Source organism: Chlorocebus sabaeus, chromosome 8 (genome assembly GCF_047675955.1).
Source record: "Chlorocebus sabaeus isolate Y175 chromosome 8, mChlSab1.0.hap1, whole genome shotgun sequence".
Taxonomy (NCBI): Eukaryota; Metazoa; Chordata; class Mammalia; order Primates; family Cercopithecidae; genus Chlorocebus; species Chlorocebus sabaeus.
The window spans coordinates 74,380,810-74,394,794 of record NC_132911.1 but is presented as its reverse complement, the minus strand read 5'-3'; the positions used below and the strand labels follow the sequence as shown (position 1 = coordinate 74,394,794).

The following is a 13,985-nucleotide window of genomic DNA, read 5'->3' as shown; positions in this document are numbered from 1 at the left end:
TAAAGGAGATATATATAAAGTGTTTAACATTAGGCTTAGCACTTGCTAAGCACTCAATAAATATTAGCTGGTCTCAAAATTAATTTGAAGCTTTGATATTGAGAAGGTATTAGAGTATGAGGTGCTTGTTAATTTTTTGTATTATAATTATTTTATAATATCTTCTATATATACTGAAGTTTAAAATTTTTAACTTATTTTACATGTTTTCCTAAATGAAGACTTAGATTTCTCTGCAGTGGTTGGCCATCATATTCACTGTTTGCTGTATCCACTTTTTTCCTCTCATCTGGAGCATGCCTATAATTTTGTACTTTTTTTCATTTTTTTTCTATAAAAGCATATTGTCATATAAGCAAGGGAGAGGGTTAGCTTTGAAGAATCACCTTTTGTGTAATACGCTGTTTTATCTTTACTATCACCTATAATAGGGGCCTGGGTGGTGTGGCATTTCCCAGTAAAATGTCTGCTTTGTTCACTCACTAGTTTATGTTTCAGTAATTATTGTGATTGCTGCCTTTTTTTGGTAAGCATTTTGTAAATGTTTTAGTTGTTAATCATTTTTTAGCTGGAAACTTTTACTTGACAGTCCGTTTTTTAAGGAATAGAGTCCCTATTAAAGTAAGTGTTACTGTTCCTGCTTTTAAGGAAAACAAATTGACAGCCTTTAGTATCTTTAAGAGTAGAACATGGATGTTAGTGTACTATTCAGTAATTTAAAATTGACTATGTAATTGTGCTTGTGATAGTTAACACTAGAAGTTGAACAGTTAATTTGTTCATTATAACGTTTAAAGCAAATGGTTAGGTATGTGTCTACCTTAGCCCCACATATAGATAGACCCTTCATCCTCGTTAGACCCTACCTTGTTGGTTTAGAGTTAAAATTCATTTGGAAGTTTCAGGTCAAGAAATAATACATTTGAGATGTTAAAGACTCATTTCCAGCCAGACATAGTGCCTCATGCCTGTAATCCCAGCACTTTGGGAGGCCGAGGAGGGTGGATTGCTTGAGTCCAGGAGTTCGAGATTAGCTTGGGCAACATGGTGAAACCTTGTCTCTACAAAAAAAAATTAAAAATTAGCTGGGTCAGGGGATCACTTGGACCCAGGAGGTCAAGGCTGCAGTGGGCTGTGATCACACTACTATTCTCCAGCCTGGGCGACAGACCGAGACCTTGTCTCAAAAAAAAACAAAAACAAAACACAAAGACTCATTTTCATTGTCTAAGCATATATTCATACATTGACAGCATCTAAGCTACTGGATAATGGATCTTTATTTGATTTTGCTTTAACTTTGTTAGGGAGGGTTATGGTTCTAACTTTGTTTCCTGGTAGTGGTGTTGAACAGGAAGGGATGAGTTAAAGGGGTTGTCTTGTTGTCAGATTTTCTTTACACTTTGTATTTGACTCATCCTGCTGACTAATAAGCCTTGTGTTTAACACTGAATCAGGGACTCAGTACAGTGAATTTGTTCTTTATTCAATCACTTTAATTTCTATTTACATATAGCATAGTGATTCCCAGTCATAAGACTTTTATGTGCGAGAGCATCTCTTAATAACAAAACACAGAAGTTTATAATAACATTTAGTGTAAGGACTGAGGTTTTATTGAGTGATTATTTTTATTTAATCATTGCTTTGATAATATTTTTTCAACCGAAGTTTGAGGTTAAGTGTCTAAGCCTCTAAATTCTATTTCTAGTTTTATATATTTTAATCATGGTAAAGTTTTATGCACATAATTGCTGTATACATATTTCTTCATCTAACATTTTACAAATAATAGTAATTTCTCTTCCGTGTCTTTTGGTAATAATTATTTTTCTCTATGAAACTCTTTATGGTTCTCTGAAATAAAATGTTATTGAAGTATAACAAAATAATTATGACTACCATCAAATTTAAGTTTACATTATGTACCAAGGTATCATAATAAGTCCTGTAGGGAATACAAAGATGAGTTACAATCGCTATGCTGGTCTATTTCATGTTTAGAATATACTTAGGGCAAAATAAGTATGTAGGCAGTAATAACCATGTTCTAACATGATTAGTTTTCTACTTTTGTGTCCTTATTTCCTGATACAGGCACATATCCAAAAGGCTTTGTCAGAGTAGTCCAATGGTCTCAGGGGATTGAGAGAGGGGAAGGTCTCACTTGTATGAAGCACTTAGGAAAGGCCTTCTGAGGCAGCAGCTATTGAGATAATAAACTTTTGAGGGTCAGTAAGACTTACATAGGCAGAGGATGGAAGGAAAGATCACTCAAAATGGAAGGATGGGAAGCATGAGCAATGATCTGTCTGCATGAAAATGCCAGGCCAAGTCAAAGAATACTTCACACAGTGTGAGTTTGCTTGAAACTCAGACCATACAGCTAGGGGAATATTTGATGGACAGAACTAGGAAAATGGGTAGATTGCACAGGTCCCTGAATGCCAGATCCCTGTTTTGATTTCACAGAGAGTAAGAAAAAGATAAGTGACATTTATTGAGTTCCTACTATATGTTAAGAACTATGTTAGATGGTTAATATAATCACGTTTAATCGTCAAATCAGTACTGTACAGTAATTTCTATCTCCATGTTACACATGAGGGAATTGTGACCTAATAACTTGGTGCTAATTATAGGATAGTTTGAGTAAGGGAGAGACCTGGCATGAGAAGTTATGGGTGGTGCAGTTACTGAAGAGAAAGAAATCCTGGTAATCGCAGAGGGATTGGAAAGAAGGTGATGTGATCAAGAGAAACTGCGAAAGTAGAATCTAAAGGTCTTGGAAATTGATTGGATTTGAAGATTGAGAGAAAAAGGAGTTAAAAAAATTCGCTGGTGACTTATGAAATGAAAAGTAGCAGATACAGATTTCCTGTCTCCCCTCTCCTGGGAAAAAAAAATAGCAGATAAAGAAAGAGTTCCTCAGAAAGGTGAGGAGTTCAATTTTGGTTACATCTAGGGAGAGATGTTCATGAGAGCTTGAAAGTTGGGTACTGTAGTAGCTAAGGTAATATCCTGAAGCTACAAATGAAAAATGGGTCTCATTTACATGGATATGATCTTTGATACTGTATCAGCAGACAAGATTTCAAGGAGCAGCTTTGTAGTGAGAAGAAAAGGCAAGGTTGTTATTCAAGAAATGCCCATCAGGCCAGGCGCAGTGGTTCACACCTGTAATCCCAGCACTTTGGGAGGCTGAGGCTGGCATATCACTTGAGCTCATGAGTTCAAGACCAGCCTGGGCAACATGAGGAAATCCTGTCTGTACAAAAAATATAAAACATTAGCCGAGCATGGTGATGTGCCTCTGATCCCAGCTACTGGGGAGTCTGAGGTGGGAGGATCACCTAGAAGGCGGAGGTTACAGTGAGCCGAAATCGTGCCACTGTACTCCAGCCTGGGTGACAGAGCGAGACTGTGTCTCAAAAAAAAGGAGAAGAAAAAAGACATGCTCATCTCTTTTTTTTTTTTTTTTTTTTTTTTTTTTTTGCTCTTGTTACAGAGGTGGGGCTCAGTGACAGGGAGACGCAGACCCAAGACAGGTCAGGGAGGTAGGAAAGGAGAAACAAGATAGTGCCAGTGTCACTGAAGCCAAGGGACAACAGTGAAAAAGTTCTCTGATAGAGGCCAAATTGTACAAGACTTCAGAGAATGGCAGGAAACTACAGTCTCTGTGTGGTTCTCCAGGGCCAGCGACCCTATGGCATTTGGAAAGGGGCGGGGGGCTGTTTTGGTGTGTGCCTTGCTAACAGTCTAGCAAAGCACAGGGGAGGCCCCGACGGCCCCATCTCAAATGTCCACCTCCTGCCCTCTTCTCTAATCCTCCTGCCTGCCGCTCTTCCTCCTTAGTGCTTATCATCATCTTACATACTATATCTTTTCCTTATTTATCTTGTTTATTGTCTGTCTCTAGATTGTTAGGTCGAGAGGGCAAAGAAACTTATCTGATTGGTTTGCTGCTATATGCAGTGCCTAGAACAGTGCCCTGCATTTAGGAAGGACCCCAAGGAATGGTTCATGAATAAATGTGTGGCAATTATAGTGATTTGAATAACTAACCTTTCTCCTTCAATATACTGTAAGCTTCTTAAATGGAACTGAGTCATCTTTGTAACCCTAACAATGCCTTACATGTTGTTGTAGCTGATATATAAAGTTTTATTTATAGCAGCATCAGAAGGGAAAAACCAGGGATTTGGGACTCAGCTGGTCTGAACTTAAATTTCTTCTGTTCTTACTAATTTGACCCCCATTAAACGACCAGACCTCTCTCTAAGCCCTATTTTCTTTAGCTGTAAAGTGGACTAAACTAGTACCTCTGTCATAGGGCTGTTGAGGATTAAAAGATGACACCTATCAGAGTGGCTGGCACATTGTTTGTGCCCAGTAAATAGTGTTTTGCTGTCTTTCTACTCTGTAACCTCAAGTAAATTACTTCACTTCACGGAGCCTCAGTTTTTTCATCTCTAAAAGGGAAGGATGAAACCAATCTCATGAGATTTGGAGGAACCAATGAGACAGTAGGCACAGGTGCCCTCTGTTCTTTTTGTATCATGACTGAGAGCACAGACTCTGGAACCAGACTGTATGAATTCCAATCCTAACCCGTTTACTTTAGCTTTACTTGACTTTTCTGTGCCACAGTTTCCTCATGTGTAAACTGGGAGACATAACAGTACCAGCTCCATGGTACTGTGAAAGAAATGGATGTGAATATTAATTAAAAGCTTAGACTGATATTTGGCATATAGTAAGCACTAAAAGTGTTTGATTTAAAAAGTAATAAAATAGTGTGCCTTTATTGCTTTTTTCTTTCTCTTCAGTCTGTCAAATGGTATAACGAATGAGGCACCTTTACAATGAAGTCGGCCATGTTTATGTTGGAAAATATAATGAAACAACAAAAACAATACTACTGCTTCTTCATGGTTTGACCTGACTGGGTAAGGCGGCTGTGGTCCCAAATCTTCCATGCAGCGGCACTGTAAAATCTGTCCTTTAGTCCCTGTTCTTGTCGAGATTCACTTATTAGCAATGGCAGCCTGATTGAGAGCTTGTCTCTGAATAATATTTTTGTCACTTACAAATCTGCGTCCATTTCCTTGCCTCCCCTTCTGCCAGCTGGTCTCTAGGAATGGCTGGGAATGTAGTTTGAGTAGAAACCTGGGAGGAAGCAGCAAAATTAGAGGGACAGGTGGTGAGTGACTGGCCGATCTGGAAATCTTCCCCTCTTGCTAGGGAAGGTTTTCTGTAGTAGCAGTAACAAAACTCTAAGAACATATCCTTAAATGTGTCCCTCAGTTCTTTAATTCTGTCAAGAATAAAAGCTCTCTGTATGTAAAGAACCATGGAGCTTATTGCATCACTGATGACTTGGCTGGATCTTTATTCACATCCAAAACAGACTTAGGAAGGAAAGGTAGCTGCTTCAAGTCAGCAGATTCAGCTTCCATTCATGTAGCAAGTTGCTGTTGCAAAAGCTGTTGTGTAGATCTTCTTTCCGCTAGCAGAGGTTCTCCTGGATCTTCTTTGTGTGTGATTCATGGTTATGCCTAATCTTCCCCCGACTGTCACCTTGGTGCTGGGATGGCAAGCATGCTTCAATCTCTGGTGCCAATTCCTATTGATTATAGTGATTGCATGGAGTGCTGTGTTGAGGAGAATTGAGAGGCCACATACAGGCTTAGAAGTGATTAATTGGCAGTGTCTGCTGTGTGAGGGGAGAGGAGGTAACCACAGCATATGTGTTGTGCATGTGCTGGACATGATGGATTCCACGCTAGGGCTTACCCTTGAGAGATTCAAAGTTGCATTTTGTGTCTGTATATTTTTGTCTTTGAATTAGTATGTACTTATTACTATATTACACAGTAAAATATAAATAAACTGGGAATTATCGATTAGCTTGGGTTATATAGAATTACCTATGTATGCTTTTCATGGCTTGCTTAAAGTGTGGATCTAAATTTTTATTAGTTCTTTCATTTCTGAAATAAAATTCTCTACATTTCTCTACACTTTTTGTGAGTTTCTCTTGTTTAGTCAATATATAATTTTGATCTCCTGTTTTTTAAGTTTGGCAGAAAATAACTCTTAAATTTCTGGGTAATTTCACTTACCAAACTACTGACAAATTAACATGAGTCACTTGCAACGTTGGGCACACAGCAGGTGGCTGTGATAGACTTGGGGGTTCCAATCATTGTAGAACAAACCAGACATCTCATTCGTTAAGGAATGGTCATGTGTCTATTGTCCCTTGGCTTCTCTCCTTATGGGTCAGAGGTATTCCTCAGTTTAACCACTGAGGTATACAGGTATTTTTAAAATTTTATTTTGTTTCCTTCTTGTGAATCAAAGTAAGTCTTTCCTAATTTGGCAGCTGACAAAGAATACTCTTTCATTGAGTTAGAATGTTGAAAGTATAAGCAAAAATTTGAGAGGCACTTTTTATATTTGCTAAGTAAAAAAATATTTATATTAGACTTTTCAAAAAAGTATGATAAAATACATATAAAATTGACCCTTTTAACCATTCTTAAATGTATAGTTCTTTGGCATTAAGGGTATTCACACTGTTATACAACTATCAACAACATCCATCTTCACAATTTTTTCATCTTCCTTTACCCATTAAACACTCTACCCATTAAACTCTAACTCCCCATTCCTACCTGCCCCCTTTCCCCCTGCCCCTGGTAACCACCATTCTCATTGCTGGAGCTACTTAAAGATTTGACTACCTCATGTAAGAGGAATTATACAATCTTTGTCTTTTTGTGACTGGCTTATTTCCCTTAGCATAATATCTTCAAGGTTCATTTATGTTGTAGCTGGTGTCAAAATTTCCTTTTTATGGCTGAATAATATTGTATTGTGTACCACATTTTGTTTATTCATCTGTCAATGGACACTTGAGTTGCTTTCACCTTTTGGCTATTGTGTATAATGCGGCTATGAACATGTGTTCTTACATCTATTCAAGTCCCTGCTTTCAGTTCTTTTGGATACATACCCAGAAGTGGAATTGCAGGATCATATTTTTTGAAAAACTTTTGTTTTCCACAGTGTTTTCTACTATGGATGTGCCATTTTACATGCCAACAGGAATGCACAAGGGTTCTAGTTTTTCTGCATCCGCACCAACACTTGCTATTTTCTATATTTTTGATGGTAGCCATCCTTATGGGTGTGAGGTAGTATCTTATTGTGCTTTTTATTTGCATTTCCCTAATGATTAGTGATGTTGAGCATATTTCCATGTGCTTATTGGCCTATTTGTATGTCGTCTTTGGAGAAATGTGTATTCAAGTCCTTTGCCAGTAATCGGGTTCCTTGCTTTTTTGCTATTGAGTTGTAGGAGTTCGTCATATATTCTGGATGTCAATCCCTTATCAAATATACGGTTTGCAATTTTTTTTCCCTGTCCCATGGGTTGCCTTTTCACTCTGTTGATAGTGCCTTTTGATGCCTGAAAGTGTTTAATTTTGATGAAATCCAAGTTATTTTTCTTTTGTTGCCCATGCTTTTGGTATCATACATAAGAAATACCAAATCCCGTGTCATGAAGTGTTTTCCCTTGTGTTTTCTTGTAAGTATTGTTTAACTTTTACTCTCTTACATTTAGATCTTGTGAATCATTACAAGTTAATTTTTGTATACGTAAGGTAAGGCTCTGGCATTATTCTTTTTCATGAGGATATCCAAGTTTCCCAGTACTATTTGTTGAAAAGACTATCCTTTCCCCATTGAATGGTCTTGGTACCCTTGTCAAAAATCCTTTGACCATATATGTGAGAGGATTTTTTTTAAGGTTAGGTTCAGAGTTTCATCATTTCTCAATGATATTGCACACTTCCTAACTATTTTCCCTAATTCAAGTATCATTATTGATACATTTCTACTCTGGCATTCTGATTATATTTTCTAAGTTTTGCCTGCTTTTCTATTTTTCCCTCTTCGATTATGAGTCCCTGGAGGGCAGGGATTTTGTTCTGGAGACCTAGTGTCTTATGCGTCATTGGTACTGAATATGTGTTTGTTGGATGAAATTAACTTAGAGCTAAAAAAAGAAAGAACTAGAAGATAACAAGTTAGGTATAAAAAATACTTTTCCATTATTATAAACTATTACTGTGGCTTATGGGCCTTTAAGGAAATATGTCTCTTTTCTGCTAATAATATTTGCCCTCTTTTCCCATACTTGCCACTGTGACTGCAGTTATCACCCTCTTGCTTACAAGGATAAATAATCTTCACAAAAATTTGAGAGGAAGATGAGTAGAAATAAGTAGAAAACAGAAGAAAGGAAAGGAAAGGTGAAAGAAATCAACCTCATTCAAAAGCATTTAACAGTACACTTGAAGTTGAGTCAGAACAGGCTGAAGGTGCTAAGAAGCAGTGATGTGCTGTGAGAAATGCAGTCTTGCAGACAAACTTAAAACACATGTTCCCTAGCACCTTTTGTCACAAGTGTCTCTTGTGCCTGTTGAAATTTGGAATACATGAATAATTAATTATTCGTCTCAGAATATAACATCTCTATAAAGAGTAGCTTCTTGTCTTTGACAATTCTATTTGTATGGTCAAATCTGCAAATAAATGAAAACATTAATTAGTCTGATCTTCATCAAAGTAGGCTGTCCAAAAAGACATAAAAGCCTTAATACCAATGACCTGTGTGATATTTGATAAATTGAGGAACCAAGTTTCTTCAGGGCCCTAATGTGTGTGATTGTCACTTTCTTTTGACTCTATTTGGGAAAAGTTAATACATAGGAGAACCAGAGAATGTAGAGTCAGAAGAGCAAATCTGGTTAACCCACCAGAGTTAAGGATGGGAAGAAGTTATATAGGGCCATTAAGCCATCATGGTCAAAGCATATGTTGTACCCTGAAAGCTCCATCCTCTCTAACATTTTATTTTGTTTTATTTTATTTTTAAATAATAGATACAGTGTCTCACTATGTTGCCCAGGCTGGTCTTGAACTCCTGGGCTCAAGCAATCCTCCGACCTCAGCCTCCCAAAGTGCTGGGATTACAGGTGTTCCCTGCTGCAACCAGCCACTAACCACCACTACTTAAGTAGTATGGTCTACTCTCTTCTTTTTGACTTAATAACAGTTTGGGAGATTCTCCTTACTTAGTACATAAATGATTCTAAAGCTAGACACTTTCAGCCCTCCGTGTCTGCAGGTTTCACATCTTTGAATTCAACCAACCATGGATCAAAAATATTTTTAAAAACCAATAAAAATAGTACAAATTTTAAAAACAACACAATATAACAATTATTTACATAGCACATTGTATTAGGCATTATAAGTAATCTATAAATAAAGTCTATGTGTAGGTTATAAGCAAATATCATTTTATATCAGGGACTTGAGCATCTGAGGATTTTAGTATCCATGGGAGGTCCTGTAACCAATACCCTGTGGATATAGGGAATGACTGTCTGTACCAGAAAAGTCTAACCAGAGACAATGGTTATCCAAGTCTGAGAATTTGAAACGGATGACTTTGAGAGTCCCAAGACTAGATGGCTCTCACATTCTCTTTAGCCCCTTTTAAAGTTCTGGTTGTTCATTAAAACTGTCAGAGACTTATTTGGGAATAATACTAATCTCAAAGAGCTGGATTAATCAGTGAATCAAATTATTGTGATCTTTCTCTGAGCCTTTGGCGTTTGTGAAAGCCCAAGGTTTATAAGGTATAAGCTGTATAGACCACTAGGGTTCTCATTAACTCTGGTTAACAAGTCATTTAAGAATTTCAGTTTTAACCTAGTGATACTCCACTGACTTCAAGGAGTAAATACATTTTTAAAAGCAACTTACTTTAGAGTGGTTTACAGTGTGCTAATTAGGAAGAATTTAACTGAGTCGTTTCAAGCCTCTGAAATCCTTGGATGAAGTACAAATGCTGAGATGGAAATGTAGTATGCTATTTGTATATTATTCCATTTCATGAAGTGGTAACTTGGCAGAGTCGTGTTTAGAAGTGATTGCACTCTATAGTCCTTCTCTTCAGCCCTCTTTTGTGTGGGTATGATCTGCAGTAGTATCATAGACATTTATGCACTGCTGTTTGCATAAGCCTTTTATTGGAAATAACCCAACAAAATGGCAGTCCCTGCTAGCTTAGCACAGTTGGGCCTTTTCTAAGGCTCATTTTCCTACAGATCAAAAAAAAAAAAAATCTCTAGTTAATGTTAGTGGGATGATACCCACAAGCAAGAGATTCAAAGATGGCTCTTTTCTCTATCGGTTGCTCACCTGAGGAAGGAGGTCAGAGGCCCAAGTGACTTAATTCTATGCAGATCTATGCCTAATGGAAACAATAAATTCAAATGGGCAGTATTACTTTTTCCCTTACTATCCTACTATGGAACGTATTTCTCACTGCATTTAAAAATGTATTTAACGTATAGATTATTTCATGATATTTTATCAGGTTTAAAAAATCTGATATTTAGCTATAATAAGGAATTACAATGCTAATGGGTTTACAAATTAATATTACAAATGACTGAAAAGTTCACACTCTGCAACTTGTTAAACATGTCACCGTCAGAGCTTATCTCATTTTTAATTAAAAAATATGTGGTCATAGTGTATAAAGAAGAAATCTTTGTAGATTAAAGATTTGTCACCTTTTGGTACACTGAACTCTGTTTTTTAACATTTGTATTATAGAAATTTAGAATAGTATAGTAAACTTCTATGTACCCATCATACCCAGCTTCAGAAGTCACATAAACATTTTTGGCTTTTTTTTTTTTTTTTTTTTTTTTTTTTTTTTTTTAATGAGGTCTCGCTGATGCCAGGCTGGAGTGCAGTGGCACAATCTCAGCTCACTGCAACCTCTGCCTCCTGGGCTCAGGTGATCCTCTCACCTCAGCCTGCTCAACAGCTGGGATCACAGGCGTGCCACCACACTCGGCTGACTTTGTTTTTTCTTTTTTTTTTTTTTGAGACAGGGTCTTACTCTGTCAACCAGGCTGGAGTGTAGTAGTGCAGTTATGGCTCACTGCAGACCTTGACCTTCCAGGCTCAGATGATCGTCCCACCTCAGCCTCCTGAGTAGCTGGAGCTACAAGTGTGTGTCACTACACCTGCCTGATTTTTGTATTTTTTGTAGAGATGGGTTTCGCCATGTTGCCCAGGCTGGTCTCAAACTCCGGAGCTCAAGTGATCTACCTACCTCTGCCTCCCAAAGTGCTGGGATTACAGGGCATGAGCCACCACGCCTGGTCTTTGCCATATTTTTAAATGATGAAAACAATATTACTAAAAGTTTGGAAATTAGAATGAAAATGACCTCTGGTCTTACCCAGTTTAACCTGACTCTCATCATCATTTTTTGGTCGTCTTCTTCTCCATCTCCCTCTCCCTCTCCCTCACTTTCTCCCTCTCCCTCTCCCTCTCTCTCTCCCTCTCCCTCTCCCTCTCCCTCTCCTTCTCCCTCTCCTTCTTTTCCTCCTCCTCCTTCTTTTTTTTTTCTTTTCAGACAGAGTTGCGCTCTGTTGCCCAGGCTGGAGTGCAATGTTGTGATCTCGGCTCACTGCAACCTCCACCTCCTGGGTTCAAGCGATTCTCCTGCCTTAGCCTCCCAAGTACCACCACGCCCGTCTACTTTTTTGTATTTTAGTAGAGACAGAGTTTCACCATGTTAGCCAGGCTGGTCTCAAACTCCCGACCTCAGGTGATCCACCCGCCTTGGCCTCCCAAAGTGCTGGAATTACAGATGTGAGCCACCGCACCCGGCCTACAGTTTTGATATACAGACACTGTTTCTTCTTTTTGCTGAACATTATATCAGACTAAGAGCTAATGATGACTACCATCAATTGATGTCTTCCTATGCCATGCACTGGGCTAGTTGCTTTACATATAATTCATAGACTTTTCACAATAACAATATAAACATCCTCTCTCCCCCAGAGACACACATTTATAGATAAGGAACCTGAGACAGGGAGGTTAAGTAACTTGCTCAGGCACTGCATATCTGGCATATGTATTCAGACAGAAGTCTAACTCTGAGGGCATGCTCTTTCCTCCCTCTAAAGTGGCCTCTTCAAAAGCATTTTTTCATGTTGCAACATAATCACCTTTTTAAGGAAAAAGAACTATCAGTATATAAATTTTGACCATGTGTCATACAGAAGCAGCGCTAGGATAGATGCTGCTGTGGGTTAGAGAGATAAAAGGTGTAGTCTCTGCCCTTCAGTGTCAGTGCTTTAATGCTGAGGAGCCTGCCCCTCAGGTACACTAACAAAGAAAATGCATGGTTAGCTCAGGCCCACCCTGGTCATCTTTCTTTCTTAGAGCCAGTTGTGCCATATAACATAAACTGATCGTTGGGGTAAAAACATCTGTCATATTTACCGTCCTAGGAAATGTGCAGAACATGTCCACCAGGGGGTGAAGAATCTTGCAGAACCACGTCAGAATTCTGTTCATCACAAGCTCCCAGTTAGAAACAACTTAAATGTCTACCAGCAGGAGAATGGACAAACTTTAGTATATTCATACAATATCCTAAGCAATGAAAAGAAACAAATTGTTAATATACAGTCACCCTCTGTATTAGTGGGTTCTGCACACTAGATTCAGCCAACTTCAGATAGAAAATACTCAGGAGAAAAAAAATGTTGTCTCTACTGAACATGTGCAGACTTTTTTCCCTTGTCATTATTCCCAAAACAATACAGTATAACAACTATTTGCGTGGCACTTACATTTTGTTAGGTATCATAAGTAATCTAGAGATGATTTCATGTATATGAGAGGATATGCATAGATTATATGCAGATTCTATACCTTTTATATCCAGGACTTGAGCATCCATGGATTTTGGTATCCACAGGGAGCTCCTAGAACCAATCCCCCAAGGCTATGCAGTAATATGGATGAAACTCGAAAGCTTTGTACTGAAAGGAGCCAGGACAGAGAGTACTTACTGTATGATTTCATTTATTTAAAGTTCTAGACAAAGCAAAACTAATCTGTGGTAATAGAAAATCAGAGTATAGTGGTTGTTGGCAAGGACGAGAGGTGTGGAGTTTGGCTGAGAACAGGCACAAGAGAACTTTGCAGAGTGATGGAAGTGTTCTACATTTTGATAGGAGCCTGGATTACATAGATGCTTTCATTTGTCTCAACTATTGAACTTTACTCTTTAAGTTCTCTTTAGATCTGTATATGGCACTGAATGTAAATTGTACCTCAGTTTAAAAATGAAAACATTACTCTGTTGAATCCTTGTTTTACTTCTCACCAGACTCTTGGATTAAGAAATGAACCACAATTATATACAACCACCATCATAAAATGTTAAAGCTAAAAACAACTTGACAAATTATCTAGTCTAATTCCCTTGTAAACACTACTGCCTTGGTGAAGAAAAAAGTTTAAAATTGCTAATGATAAAATCTGCTGTTGCTATCTTTTGCACTCAGGAGGAGAGTTAGGCAATTTTACCAGTTCGTGTATGCCAGCAGAAAATATGACAGAGGGACAGATTTGCTAACAGCAATACATCTTGAAGTGTAAGCACAGAATCTGGATCAAGACATTTTACTTAGATGTGTTTGGCAGGAGTCGTTCTCTTACTGCGATTGATCTGGTCAGGGAAGGCACAACATTTTGCTGCTGCCCATGATCTGGCTGAGAAATAATTTGTGAAAGCACCATTGTAGTTAATAAAGGACACATGGTGTTAATGTTAGCATGTCTGTGACCTCACGCTCTCTCTATAGAAGTGATCTATAAGGTTGCCAAAGGTTTCATGACCTTGTGAGCAGAAAAAGAACACATTTGGGTAGACGGATTTCACAAACTGCCCCCTGCAGTTTTTTGCTAGTCTTTTAAAAGTCTCATATCTGCTAGTCATTGGATTGATTTTATATGTTGCCTTGGCTGATTATTGATTTTAGATTTTGCGTCCATAATGAAAATATTTAGGTGGTGGT

The 13,985-nt window shown here is 38.0% G+C and overlaps 1 protein-coding gene across 11 annotated transcripts in view; it reads left to right on the top strand.

The window, feature by feature from the left end:
* The window catches only part of NCOA2 (nuclear receptor coactivator 2), a 302,340-nt gene that overhangs the window by 151,602 nt on the left and 136,753 nt on the right, over positions 1-13,985 (top strand). For 4 of the 11 annotated variants that reach the window (XM_038000411.2, XM_038000413.2, XM_038000412.2 and 1 more), the window contains exon 3: positions 4,830-4,949. The exons of the other annotated variants lie outside the window; for them this stretch is intronic. The gene's annotated coding sequence lies outside the window, so the exon portion shown is untranslated. The remainder of the gene's footprint in view (positions 1-4,829; positions 4,950-13,985) is intronic. 11 annotated transcript variants of the gene reach the window in all.